At 38.7% G+C, this 14,640-nt stretch overlaps 1 long non-coding RNA gene across 1 annotated transcript in view; it reads right to left on the reverse strand.

Moving 5' to 3' along the window:
- LOC127029439 (uncharacterized) overlaps positions 1-14,640 on the reverse strand; it is a 93,806-nt gene that overhangs the window by 29,834 nt on the left and 49,332 nt on the right. Inside the window, exon 3 of the long non-coding RNA XR_007768196.1 lies at positions 7,813-7,878. This is a non-coding gene — a long non-coding RNA (uncharacterized LOC127029439). The remainder of the gene's footprint in view (positions 1-7,812; positions 7,879-14,640) is intronic.

The raw sequence follows: 14,640 nt of genomic DNA on the forward strand, positions 1-14,640 counted from the left end.
CTGCATTTCCCAGATAAACCACAGATAAACCCAGATAAATCCCTCTCAACCATGGAGATAAAGCTTTAGTTGAGGACACTCATAACATTCAGATAAAAGCAATCTATGCATAATATATGTATGTTAACTTCATATGAGAAAATATAAAATGTACTCCCCAACTTTTCACCCAACCACAGAAGCAAAGTAGGAAGTACACAAGGCTGTTCTGACTCTTAGAAAAATGATTAGTCTGCTATTCTGTATCTGTATCCTTTTGCTGAGGCTCTTGGTGCAATGGTTGGAGCATATCAGCACCAGTCTTACTTAAGCCAGACAACTACATTAGTCAGAAAGCCTCAAAGTACAGTTTAGGGCTGAGATCTTTCTATTCAAAAGGAGGTGCCACAAAGGTAGTAGAAAGCAGTGGGATCCATGCCTATTTTTCTGTAAGATCAAGTAACATGTTGATCACATTTGCAAAAGAAGAGATAAGGAGACAGGAGCCAGCTATTTCTGAACAAATGAGAATGTCATGCTAGAGAGGCATGATCTTTGACTTTTTATTCAGATTTTGCAAGTATTCTTGAAAAGACTTCATCAATGTGAGGCTTGCTCTTACTGTTTCTAGAAGTAGCATGAAAGAAGAGGTGGAGGGAACAAAACAAAATAAAAATTTGCCTGAAATTTCCATATAAATGATATTGCTTACAATAAAATACAGCTGAAATATCCAGAAGCCTTGTACAAAATTAAACTCTACCAACAAGTTCACTCTGATGTAAATATTTTTACTATGTGAGAAAGACAAAGCTGAAACAATTTAATTCTTCTGCACTATGTAATGCAAAAGCATTAGCTTTTCAATCTTGTATTTAACTGTGCTATAAAAGTAATAGTCACATTTAAACAGGGCCTGCCAGACGTATTTAATTTTAGTTTTATTAAAAATACCAGAAGCTGCTCTTAATAGATAAATGAATGTCATATGAAACCACATCCAAAAAATCTGAAAAATTTCAAGTGCACTTCTATTCCAACTTTATCAGTTAAGCAACCTATCACAGGTCTCTTGCTGAAGAGTTTCAATAAACAAGTTTAGAGATTACTAAGAGCTGTTTATCATCTTTAAAGGACAGATTTGCAAGGAAAACCTTTTCTGGGATTGCTTTTAAATATTTTACCACATTCTTTACCTAAAAATCTCTAAAGAACTTCAACTTATTTGAAGACAAGAGGAAGTTAAATGAAGCATGAGACCAAGTGAAACTCAGCATTTTCTTTTGTTGAAATGGAATGGCAAAAACAGAAAGTACATTGGCTACAGAGAAAAAACCATTTTATAATGCCTTTCAGCTTTCATAATGTAAATCTATAGGATTATTTATAACAGCTTAAAATACGCTGTATCAACTATATTGACCCATATTCACTCATATATTTTTGACCTTTCTGTGCTGTTTCAACAGCACAAAATTACTAAAAGCTTGCTTTACCTACTCTGGTAAACTGGATTAATGGCAGATTTATTCCATGGGAAGATCTCAAAATGGCTGGGCCCAAAACACCCAAGCTCTGTTAGTGCACCCAACCCACGGTTATTAACTCAGAAATGTCCCTTCAATTCTGTTTTCTTTGGACATGCCTCTGGACACAGGCACTGTGGGCTGCAGAAGGAAATTCAAACTCTCCCTAGCTCTCTGAAGCAACTCAGCTCTTAAGACAAACAGGATCTGGCATTAAAGCGGTTTTTCGCCATGGTGTAAGTTTCTGTGTTGGGAACCAGGGTTAAGGCCTTGGATCATGCTTAATCTTCACCAAGGAAATTGTGGCAAGCAAAAGGGTGTTGGGTGGGTCAGTGTCTCTGCAGCCAGTTTTTCTGTAGGACCAAACTTGTGAAATGCTGAGGACCTGTGTCTCCCAAAGAAACCACTGGGAGTTGCAGATCAGTTGGATCTCAAGGTTTGTCCCAAAATATCCTGATGGATATTTCTTCTATATGCAAGAAGCAAAGTAAAGGCACAAGGATAATAACATTATGGCTTACTTACAGGAACAAACACTGTTAGATGGGCCCTAGATTGGAACACATCCATGTGTAGCCATGTTACAAAGTGCATTTATTTCCTACAGAAGCAACATAGCAATATGAGTATTACGTGACTGACTAATATTCCAACCGCACTGTAAAGGTAAAAAATGCCAGACTTTCCCTAAAACAGACAATATGTTTTATGACTTTAAAATGAAATCACAGAAGACCTAACTCCATCCAGCTGTTCTTAATAGAGCTTTTTTTCCCCTTTGTTTTTCATTCTCTACCTTAATCCGCTTCAAAATTACCTCACAGTCTCATTCATTTTTGCTCGTAACTTGATAACTCTTACCAAAACAATGTATTACACATTACAGGGCAAAAACCCCTAAACTAAAGAACACAGAAAGAAATACAGAAAATGTCTATTCATTAAAGCTGGTGATGCTGCAATGAAAATTTGCATAGCAACCTGCAACTATGCCTGAAAGAATTACAAATTTATCATGCATTTGAAGGACAGATGAAACATTCCCACATTTTCTGCATCAGTCATTTCTATTCGATTCAGCTTAGTATAAACAATCGCCCTTGTTTCGCAACTAATTGAAGAATTAATATAAAAGGATTGAACACCTGTTGCTCTGTTGGCAGAAAACAGCAATTACAATGTTTCTTTCCAGTGGACTTACTTAAACTTCAAAAGAAAAATTTTAAAATAGAGAAGTAAGAAAACATACTGGTGACCAGAGTCCTTTTGAATCCACAGAGGATATTACAGTTTTTTTATTCAGATTGTGAGTGGTTCCTGTTAAGCTTCATCGGTTGATGGAGGTCTCCTCTCTATCCCCCCATTTAGCCACTGCCCTCTTAAGCGTTTTCCATTAGCTTGGAGTAGCTCTGATTCACTCAACCTCCTCTCTCCTCTTTCCCACACACTTTAAGACAGGCTTAAAATCCATTGTATATCCACCTAACTGTCATGCAGATCCTCTTTACCAATTTCCTATTACAAACATTAATCACTGAAAATAAATGCTATTAAAGAGAGAGACTAAATCCATTTTCATCTCCTCTTTTTATTCCTTATCTAGGGAAGTGGTTAGGCAAGCCTTAAGCTGAGATAGAAAGAGTCAAACAGGGACCTGTAAGCAGGTGATTTTTTGAATAGGCAGAACTGAAAGGAAAACAATAACCAAAACACAAGCAAGCATCAAATCCACTTAAAATAAACATTCTTAACTTTCCTTGCTGATGCAAAACCTAAAACAATTAAACACTGGAAATGTCAAATATTTTGTTATGGTCACCTGCAATAAAAATAAAGCCAGAAACTCACGCCAGGGTTCAAAATACCCTGGAGAAACCTATTTGCTGTTAACTTGGGAGCACTAGGTCCACAGCCGTCACCCCTGTGTGGGACAGCGACGTTTCACCCTCTCCTCAGCCCACAGGAGCCTGGCATGCCCACGGCTCACATCAGTGGTGTCCCCCTGACCACAGCACCACAGGGGCATGGCTGAGCTCTTTTGCTTTATATCAACAAACCTTAAATCATTTTCTGGCAACATTATCACTATTACTATTATTAACTATAAATTATTAAGTTCTACTCTTTTTCACTTTTTATGGAAAAGTATATGGAAACAGACAGTATCAACTTTTCCCAACTATTTTGGAATGAGCATCACTCTCTGGTCCAGATGCTTCTACTTTGGCAGTAATGCCTTCCATCACACTGATGAGACCTCATCTTTAAGGTCATGTTCAGAAGCAGGCCTCACTTAAAAAATCATGGTGGAAATACAGGCACAGTCCTTTTCCCTCTCATTTCATAGCTGTTTCTGGGAATGGCTAAACTGTGAAAACACTCACTATTTTTTCTCTCTTTGATAAGATACCTGCTTATGGGATGTACACATCTCAAGGGATTTTTTTCTTTTTCCAAGATAAGGAAGACTGAAAACCAGCACGAAATGGGAAGGCACAACTTGGGGCATAAACCTCCACAAGCATGCCTTCATCTCCCTATTCAGATTGGGATCAAATACACACTTTTTTGCCTTGGTGCATTCTGATATTGCTTTTTTTAAAAAAGCCATGCCAGACGTACAAGCGACGCAGGGGCTGAGGAGGGCAAAGTCTGTCTGTGGCACCCGACCTGCACGGGTGGAGGCACCCGGTGTTGGGACCTGCCACCACCGGTGGTGCCCAGTGCTTTGGGAACCACTTGTATAGGGAATGTGACTTCTCCAAGTCCTGCTGAGTTAGGAAGATGAGTCAGAACTTCAGTCGGGGCCAAAAATGACAAGGGCATTTTGGGTCAGGGTCAGGCTGACGCACTGTGTAAGGACACAGATGCTGAGACCCCAGAGTGGGATTAGGCTGAGCGGCACATGGATGACGACAAGGTGGAAACACAGGCGGGGTTGCAGGTCATTTGGATCTGTGTTCATAACACTGAGTTGTGCAGGCACAAAGAAAGAATATCATAAATCCAAGGAAGATCAGGATCAACTTGTGACACTGCCCACCATTATCCAAGCAGCAGCGTGCAATATTTTTTGGAAAGTATTATAAGGACAGAAAAAATTTTTCTTTTCCCTTTAAGAAGAATGTGCACCTGTATAACAACAGCAACAAAAATCAACTGTATAGGATAAGCTATTTCTATGAAGAAAGAATAAAATGTTAAATACTTGATATTTTTCTGAATTTATAAATCAAAATAAACTTTTAAAGCTTTCCTGTTAATGGAATTAATATCATCATCAGTCTTTCCTTAAGTGTCTGCAGTACATAGTCACAGTCCATTAAGACAACATGTTAGCATTGTTCATAACAGGATGTAAATGAAATAATCAAGTCATCAGGACTATTTCAACATCAATAAAGCCTCAGAGTGATTATTATGTACAGCCATGACACAATACCTTTTTGCATACTTTCCCTGATCAGATTAAAGTGGTGATGAATTCCTCGATGGCTCAAGTGTGCTCCAAGGAAAGCTAGAAGGTTGTACAGTTAACTCCCAGGGTGTAACTCTAAACCATACAACCTACTACCTCAACCCGGATGCACACAGCTTCCAACGGTGACCATAAAGTCTTCTTCACTTCTTCAGCCTTTCTTTGAAATGTGACAGCAGCCACAGGCCTATATATTTCCCATGGGGGTAGGCTTTCAACTGCAGTTATTCCCCACTTTTCAGATGATAAGGCATATTCTTAGATTTTTCTACTGCAGAGGTAGAATTTCTGTTCTATCCTGTTTACATATGTATAAAGATATATACATGTGTGTTTTATGTGTATCTATATATACATACATACTTGATAGGAATGATGCAAGTCCAACTACATTTCTGGAAAGAAATGACCATTTGGTCTTATTTTACAATAAAAATAAAATATAAATCTCTTCTTGTTTTTTCTACATTTTTTGAATGTAATACCACTTAATGGTGTATTTAATAAAGCCAGCAAATGGTATATCCTACTCTCCCTTGTTGAAAACCCTACAATTCCCTCACATCTCTTTGTAAATTTTAACAGGATATAAAGCCAAAGGTGCTTAAAGCAACCGATAAAAGAACAAATCACTTAATCAAGTTTGAAGATAAGGCAGTGGACAAGAGAAGCATTCCAAAAACAATATGTAGTTTTGTACACTCACTTGGGCTTGTTGTCAAATACCACTGCAGTGCATGCTACATAAACTTTTGCCAGATCACCATACTGACACAGACCCATAGAAGCGAGCTTGTGCAGTACGTTTCAACACAAGATCGGATCTACGGGTTTATGCCAATTGGCATCGTTGATTAGCATTTTCCTTTTCAAGTGAGATGCAGATGACTTTAAACAAACAAACATACGAAGCAATGTAAGAACGAGTATTTAAGAGTAAAAATATTACCATCTATTGCAAAGAAGGCTGCTTCAAACTTAACTGCCTAAATGGTGGATGCACCAAACAAGCCAAAGACTTGCAACTAGTTTGTTTTTTGAAAAAGGAAGAAAAAACATTTTTTTTACAGACTGAAGGTGTGACATTGTTTTGTCTTCAGCAGGAATTAACGTCCTTTTGCACACACTTTGCCTTACCAATGAACTCTCAACTCCTAACAACTTGCATCTGACTATAGCATGCACACAGCAGGCAAGACTGGAATCCATAATTGGACATGACATAGAAGTGAACAATACAGGTTTGTCCTTTGTGTCTGAGCTCATATCATGTACGACAACCCAAAATAAAAATCACCCCACCAAATCTAAAAAGCAATGAGGCACATTGGAGTTCAGCTCCCGTACAACATTATAAAGACTGCTTAGCTATTTCTTCATATTACAGGGCGTCTAAGTACGGCTTGACAATAACTTGTTGATTAAACAACGCCTACTAATCAAAGCAAAGAAGTTAATTTGTATATTTTATTCACTAATCCTCCCATCAATGTTATTCCCTAATAATAAGAATGCAAGTAGAATCGCAATCTTGCAAAACTTCAGGGTTAACTCCTACAACAAATACTTTCTTCTTGTGACCAGCAAGCAGTACGATACAAATTACCATGCACTGAATGTAGCGTGTCCTATGCAACAGACTGAAAACAGGTCTTTTGAGGCAATAACCAGTAATTCAGAAAGGTGAGACACAGGTACAGTTTTATAACTTACATATTCTAAATGAAAGCATGGATAAACACTGCATCTTTAAGCATAGTATCTGACACATCAGAATAATTTGTAACAATATAGCCACAAATGCATTTGTAAAATACAGATATAAGAAGCAGGTATAATTTTAAAACCAGGTGCTATAGAAAGGTCTCATGATTTTAGCGGGTTACTGAAATCTGTATCTGAATAAGATTTTAATGCCTGCCTTCCACTAGTTCCCACTGAAGGCCTAATTCTGCCATTGTTAGTTGGGCAAAACTCCTTTCAAGAGACTGAGTGCTTCCAGTAACAAAGTTTTTTGAATCAGGGCAATGCTTCATTTTCTTGCAGACTGCAACATGTATTTCTAGTTCAGTAATGACAGCTGAGCATTAGTAAATGACCTTTTTTTTCTTTTCTTTTTTAATTTAGTGGATTACATCTTGTACGTTCAAGCATACCCTTTTGCATTTTGAAATAATGTCAATTTATTTTCTAGAACACTCCGTTTTAAACCTGCCTTCACTTTATATACAACACTTCAGCATTCAGAAGGAATGATATTTCTATAATTGTTTTCTTCTGACACTGAGGAGATAGAATATGTAAGACAAGCACTCAAACTAGAATAGTTATGCTAGTATCGGAAATAAGTATGCAGACTGCATATATAATTTACTGAATGATTGTAGTAAGTGCTATAAAATTGCTTCTCCAATTTTCTTTCTTTTTTTTTTTTGTGAATAGAAGAGATATTCCACATTTCAAAAACAATTGGTCACTGCATTATACTTATATACTACCAAATAGACATATGTACTACCAATATACTACTAATATAAATATACTAGTAAATATATATGCATTATACATTTGCTAGGCATAACAGAAGAACAAATTATGTATTGATCTTTCAATTCATTCTAAAGCTTCATGGAAACATACAGTATAAACGTTACACAAACTGCAATATTCCCAACAGAAAGTAATCAGAACAAAAGTTTAATACATATCTGTGAAATTATATCTGTAGGCCCTCTTAAGGAAATAAATTCTTTTAAAGCTAACCTGCTTCATATTCTTGCCATTAACTTTATTTTTTAACAAAAAAAATATTTAAGATCACTCTATTACCTCCGCTGAATTCTGGTATAATCAACTTCTTCAGTTTCTTTTTTCATTTAATTTTTTTTTCTTTCACTAAAACAAAAAAAAAAGTGAGAGAAAGATTTTGAAATATCTGTTTTATGTAAAGTGTTTTCAGAACAACATGAAACATATACAAAATTAGTAATTATGCTTTTAAGACATAAAACCGACACACTGTTGACACCACTGTCAGGGCCATGGGAAGACATGCTGTGAACACGCACACTTTGGCAAAGGGACTATTTCATTTAGTATTTCCTAGTCTTTTTTCACCCCACAAATATTTTATTTTTATTAGGAATTCCAGAAGGGAAGGAGCATGCTTAACAAAAATAAATAGTTTTTATTAAATAGTGCATATGATGAGGTAATTTGGTACGGAACTTTATAAAAATACTGGGATAAACTGGCTTAAATCAAGACATGTTGCAAAACTTTATGGAAAAAAAAAAGAAAAAGATGTGATTACTATGATCAGATACAGAAATTTAAAAAGTTCTTTTAAGCTAATGCAAGCCTTGGTTTCTCAACAGACTTAGGTACTAACGACACGTAATTATTCTGACAAAACTATTGGGGAGGGCAGTATCACCATAAACCTAAGAAACACTTTCTGGTACGAAATGGGTGAATGGAGGTATATGTGTCATATACATAAGGTCTCCATTCAGCTATTTCCCAGAATTCATTGCAGAATAACAAAAATATAAGGTAGCAAAATTAGCATATAATCTTAGAAGTTACTATCTAATCAGTAATATATAAAAAGTGAAGCACACGTTAAAACAACTCTATTTTGCAAAGTCATAATATATTTATAAAGCTTTTTATTAGACAAACATCTATCACGAACATTTTGAAAAAAATATTAGAGTTTCTGATGAAAAAGACACTGTAAGTTTCAAAGTAATTTCTAGCTGAGGACATCTGAATTTTTAACATAAATTAAAAAGATTAGGAAAATATTAAAAAAAAATCCAAAATACATAAAACACTGATTTGGCTTAGCTTTTCAAAATCTGTCAGTCAGAATGAATTTTGTTACACACTCTTCTAATTGCCTAGTAATATGTTACAACAGACAGACAAATGCTTTAAGAAAAAGGCTCTACTAAAGCGTCATATGCTCAAAACTTACTTTAACTCTGCATGCACTTTTCACAAACGTTCTGAAAGGATATCTTAAATACTGTTTTCACCTATTCCTGGGCAAGTGCTGCTTTACCGAACATCTTAAAATAGCCACTGTTACTAGCTGCAAACCAGGCTTACTTCATGAATGTCCCAATAATGTGCCTTTTATTCCAGTGCTTATTACACTGATTTCTTTGTAATGGATTTAGATACAAATTGTAAGAAACTCATATATGAATTAACTCAATAATAACTTTAATATACTGGCTACAAGAGCAATCCTTTCCTACAGTTTAACACGTTTTTTTTTTCTCTTCCTCTCTTTAGAAACTGAAAGCATGAGTCACACTATAAAAAAAGAATTTACTTTCCTTAGCAACCAGATCTAAATACCCACAACTTTCTTAGAGATAACCAAAGCTTAGACTGAATAAATGTAACATTAAGGTCTTTGCATAACTCCAGTGCTTAGCTAAGACAAAATGTGCCTAACCACTTATTTCTACAGACCCTCGATTTTTTGTTTACTTTCTATTTTTAGCAGTATTAGATCAAGCACACCCCCAAAAAGTTAGTTTTAAAAAGTGTGAACAGCTGACTATGTTAAAATTAATACACAAGGACTCAGTTTCAAAACAACATGTTTAAAACGGCTTAAAAAAAGAAAAAGAGGAAAAAAAGAAAAAGAAGCTATACCTGATATGAAAGGTACGTTTTCACCCAGTGCCAAATACTGCTATATGAGCAATAGTGAAAAAAACAAACAAACAAACAAAAAATTCATTCCTTCTTTCTTTTTTTTTGTTTTTTTTTACTAAAAGAATCAATCTCCTAGGCTCATTTTGTTACACTGTTTTAAGAAGCTCTAACACATCCTGATGTCTCTGTAGTGAAACGTGCCAGATTTTTTTTTTTTTGGAAGCAGAAGAGTCACTTTTTTTTTTCTGCACTCTTGTATGTAGGACAAACTCAGATTTGTTTCTTCTTCTTAGAGCTCCTGTTCTTTCTCGGAAGAAGACCAGGATGCCTGTCTTCTCTCTCTCTTGCTCTTCTCGGAATTCCAGGCACAAAGCACTGCGCAAAAGCTGCACCAATCCTTGCCGCAACTGCCTGCACAGGACTAGAGGTGGGGAGAGACCAGAAAATTCACCTCGCCCCTGCGCCGGTTTTATAAATGGGGATTGCACAAATCTGCTGGAGCAAAGGGGTGAAAAGGCAGGGTGCCAGTTTGCTACACTATGCTGCAATGATCTCATGTTCAATGCTGTCGCCCCGTTTGCCCAGTTCAAACGCCTGTTCATTAAACAGGAGGAAGGAAAAAAAAAAAAAACCACCAGAAAAATAAAAAACAACTTTTATCCTTCAGACACTCAGGAGGGCTGTTCTAAACTACAGATCAGCAATAAAAAAATAAAACATGTAGTTTTAAAATGCTGTTATGAAGCATAAATATTCTGCTTATATTTTCTTTCTTTCTTTTTTCTATTTGGAGATAAGAAGCAGAATTTATCAGGCGTGAAAGGGACAGCCTCCTGGTGGTGTGCCAAAAAAGCCAGAATAAAGGCAAAGTTGTGCTTCAAAGCTCAATCGCTTGCTGAGTCTGGCTAAAGTCAAGTATTAAGATCCACCATTTTCTGAGCCATGTAAGAAAAGAGGAAAAAAGTCAGAACGGGCGCTGCTTTCCAAGTCTCCGTTGGCACCATCACAAAATCTCAGCCGTAAGGTCACATGACGCTCTGCCAAATGTGGAGTGCATTCCCATAAACCATTCTGCTGATACTGCGAAGGCAGCTATTGTCTAGTTTATACCCAAAGTTCAGCCCACTCTTCATTGAATTAGCTGAAAAACGCATCACCTTTGGGGGTTGGGAGCCATGGAAACGTCTACCTGGCAGGCTGCCCACTTTTTCTGCCCATCAACCAGAGATGGAATTGTGCTGCCTAATGTAATGATGACTAGGAATGTGAAGAGTCGTCCAAAGTGAATCTGATTCTTGCAAAGCCTGCTTCATTTGCACAGCAAACTCTGGCTTCTTGTTGTTAAAAAGGGGAGGGGGGGAGGGAAAAAAAAAAAAAGGCGCCTTTCTCCTAAATGTAGCAATTAAAGGTCTAGTAAACATGCCTAGTCTGCAACTTTCCTTCGTAACATACTGAAAGGGTTCCCAAAATAAAACACTTGGTATAACACAAGTTTTCTGATTTGAAGCAGCATTCACTTGTCCCCGAGTTAATGTGGCATCCCCTGGATATTTTTGCTCCTTAAGAAAAAAAAAAAAAAGAAAAAAAAAGTACACAGCAGATCTCTCATCTCTTCTTTTCACCTGTATTTATTACCTCTGATTTTATCTAGCACAAATTATACATGTGTGTGGCAATACCCACTAGTAACAGTGGGGATGCAATATTGCTGCAACCTCCCTCAAAGCAGTCTCCTGAGAAAGCTGGTTGTGTTTCCAGCAGCACAAAACCCTTCATCTGAGCCCTCTTATCTTCACTAGTGAGTAGGACAGCTGGTCTGCAAGTTTGCAAACCAGCACATTTGAGACCAGTCAGCACCCTCCTTTCTTCAAAATGCATTTAATCTGGATTTCATGAATAGAGATGCAATCAGGCAGAATTTATAAAAGATGCAAGTTACTAAATAGACTAAGTAATAGACATAACTCTTCTGCTACAGACCTGAAATTTTGATTTTGCCCATCTATTGTTCTAAAATAAAATGTCACGTAAAATGTCACTTCCAAATGAAAATACCACGTAACCTACTGAGCAACAAACACACGCTCTCCCTGCACCTAAAAACCTTGTACAGAAGAATTTATCTTGGAGCTCAGCGTTTTGAACAAATGAACAAAAATCCACTCACTGTTTCTACACCATGGAGCTTAACAGCTACTGCAAAAGAGATGTTAAAAATGTGGTAATTTCTCTGATCCTCCCATTAATAAAAACGGAGCCATGGGAGGAGCCTCTCTACCTATTAGCATCTGTACAAATGCTCCCGCGAAGAGGAGGTTGCATGCTAAAGAGCTTACAGCTAAAAACTGGTGAGGAAGGGCAAACAAAGTGGGAGACAACAGGCTAGAAACCGCAGCGGGAGGACAGGAAAAACCATTCCCAGGGACACTGTGGGCAGTAACTCTCCAGCTCGGCTACTTTTATGTTTTGTTTTACAGTTCTTTCCAGTTTCACTTTATTTACCTGGAGGAAATTGAAGGTTCATTACCGAAGGAAGGAAGTGTGAGAAAGGGGGCTTTGAAGTGGAGGAAGACGGTTATGACGGCGGCGCAGCCCTCGGAGGGAGGTCCCGGGGCTGTCCACCAGCCAAAGGGCTGCGGGGGCTGGCTGCACCCCCGGCTGGGACTGGGGCGGTGCAGGCAGCTGGCTGGCAGCATGGGGCAGCCCCTGCCTTGCTCCTGGCGCACCCCGGAGGCCTGCGCCCAGGTTTTGGGGAGGGCAGGCGTGGCTGGGAGGAGGAGAGCACTCGGGGCAACCTCTCTGGATGACAAAGGGCGATGCCAGTGGGGCCTAGAGGACTGGGAGAAGGAGCAGCCACCACGGCCCAGCAGTGGCGAGGGGCCGGGAGGAGGTACTGGGTACAACATCAGGGGACAGAAGCGACCCTGCTCTGCTTGCCGAGCCAGCGCACCTGGGATCGGCCCCGCTCTGGTCAATGGGTGGGAGCTGTCTGGCAGAAGAGAAACTTGCTACAGCCCCAGTAAATCAGTCCATGACTTAGTTCCTCTTTTTTCCAGATTTGGAGCTTTTCAAGGGCCAGCAGCCAGAGGAAAGCCCTCCGACGCAGTGACATGGTGTAAACTCTCTCAAATGGTCTTTCGGAGTGAAATGCCATGCGCATGGTTTTGAATCCAGAGACCTTTTTCTTTTCCTTGTGAGCTAAAGATGGCTGCCTAGGTGCTACCAGTAAGTGGAAATGCTGCTTGTCACTCCGGCTACTTGCCACAATAGTCCCACGGCTTGGACCACAGGGATCACACTGACTTCCAGGAACCATGAGCAAACTCTGCGTGTCGTTATGCCTCAGCTATAAAAATGACACATGGGTGGATTCTCCCATAAAGACCTTTGAGATTAAATAATCTCTTTGAGATTATTTAAAACTAAATTCATTTTTCCAGGCTCATAAAACTCAGAAAGCCAATTCAAATGTCTTTAATTAACAATTATGTAGAAACAGAAACCTGAGATTCCATTTTTATCATTTTAGTCATTTTCTTATTGATTTGAGTCAACAGGGCATGTGGGACCCAAGCTCAGTTCCTTCCACCTTATGTTTTACCATTAACCATAAAAATGTCTAGGCCACAATACATCAGTGTCTTCAAAGAAACCACTCACAAGGGTGCAACCTGCAAACCCAGGTGCATTTTGAACCATGGTGAAAAACAACGGTTTCATTAGAATTGAGTAGAAACCTCCAACTAAACAATAATGACTGCATATCCTGTTCAAATTTACTACTACTATTATCAGTGATGGTATGTGAAAAGGACAAGTGAACAGCCTGACTTTCAGATCTCAGAAGGGTGTTTGCCACTAATTACAAATAATAGGCAGTCTGAGCTGGGCAAACCTGAGCAGCAGCTTTTGAAGGACAACAGGCACAGAATCCTACGCACTCATTTTTATTTTCCTGTGTGGAAAAACACTTCAACATGTGGCTAGCCCTCAATAATGAGTATTCACTTCACCAATATTCAAGAAGGATGTTAAAAAGCTGTTAAAAAAATCACTTGCATATGTGCCCGGCAACAATTAGAGATGTAGATGAATCTCAGCGTGCTTCGCCTATGAACTAATACAAGGGCAACACAAAGATCTATCTGCAGGAGCGCCTGGCCCTGTTCGTCCACTGCTGGAGGCGGCAGGGAGGCTGGGTGGAGGGAGGCTGCACGGGACCGACCTCTCCACAGGAGAAGAGGGCACCGATCCTTCCTCCACCCGGGAGGCAGGAAGGGGAAGGCAAATAGGACAGGAAACCTGGGCTGGGCTGAGGGTTTCTGCTCACAGCCGAATATGGTTTCCGTGTCTGTACTCAGCTACCACAGGACAACCGGCACCCCAACCTTCTTAGCTTAATGGGCAGTTTGCAAACTAATTGGAAAGGAAAAATCGGAACCTTCCCTGGGCAATAGCAACTCGCACAAGACGTAAGAGAAAAGCTGAGAGAGAACAGGAAAGAAACACAGCAACGCTCTTAGAGTGAAGGGAGAGGGAGAGAGGGATGAAGGGAATCTCTGCTCTTTCACATGGTTGTTCTTGAACACAAAAACAAAACAAGCAAGTACGCCACTGTAGTTACTACAAGTTAAAAGTTGAAAACACACAAAGTGAAGAGGACATGCAAGTGCTGGATATATTACACATTTCCGGATAACTCTAATGTACTGTATTGCATGGCATAACACTTCACAATAAAATAGTCTTGCTCTGCAGACCGCATTCTCAAAGGCCCTAATATATAGAGGTGGCAAAAATTATTTTTAAAATGCATGCAAATGAAAAGTTATCATCTGCTTGCTACTTTCATTTTATCTTCAAATGGCACTGTGCCTTCTCTTTTTTTCTGCCTTAAGCTTAACAGCACCAAATTAAGAGACTTAGCAAGATGCTCTATGGTAAGAGTCAGAGATGTCATTCATCATAAATTTAACTGTA

Source organism: Gymnogyps californianus, chromosome 1 (genome assembly GCF_018139145.2).
Source record: "Gymnogyps californianus isolate 813 chromosome 1, ASM1813914v2, whole genome shotgun sequence".
In the NCBI taxonomy this organism is placed as follows: domain Eukaryota; kingdom Metazoa; phylum Chordata; class Aves; order Accipitriformes; family Cathartidae; genus Gymnogyps; species Gymnogyps californianus.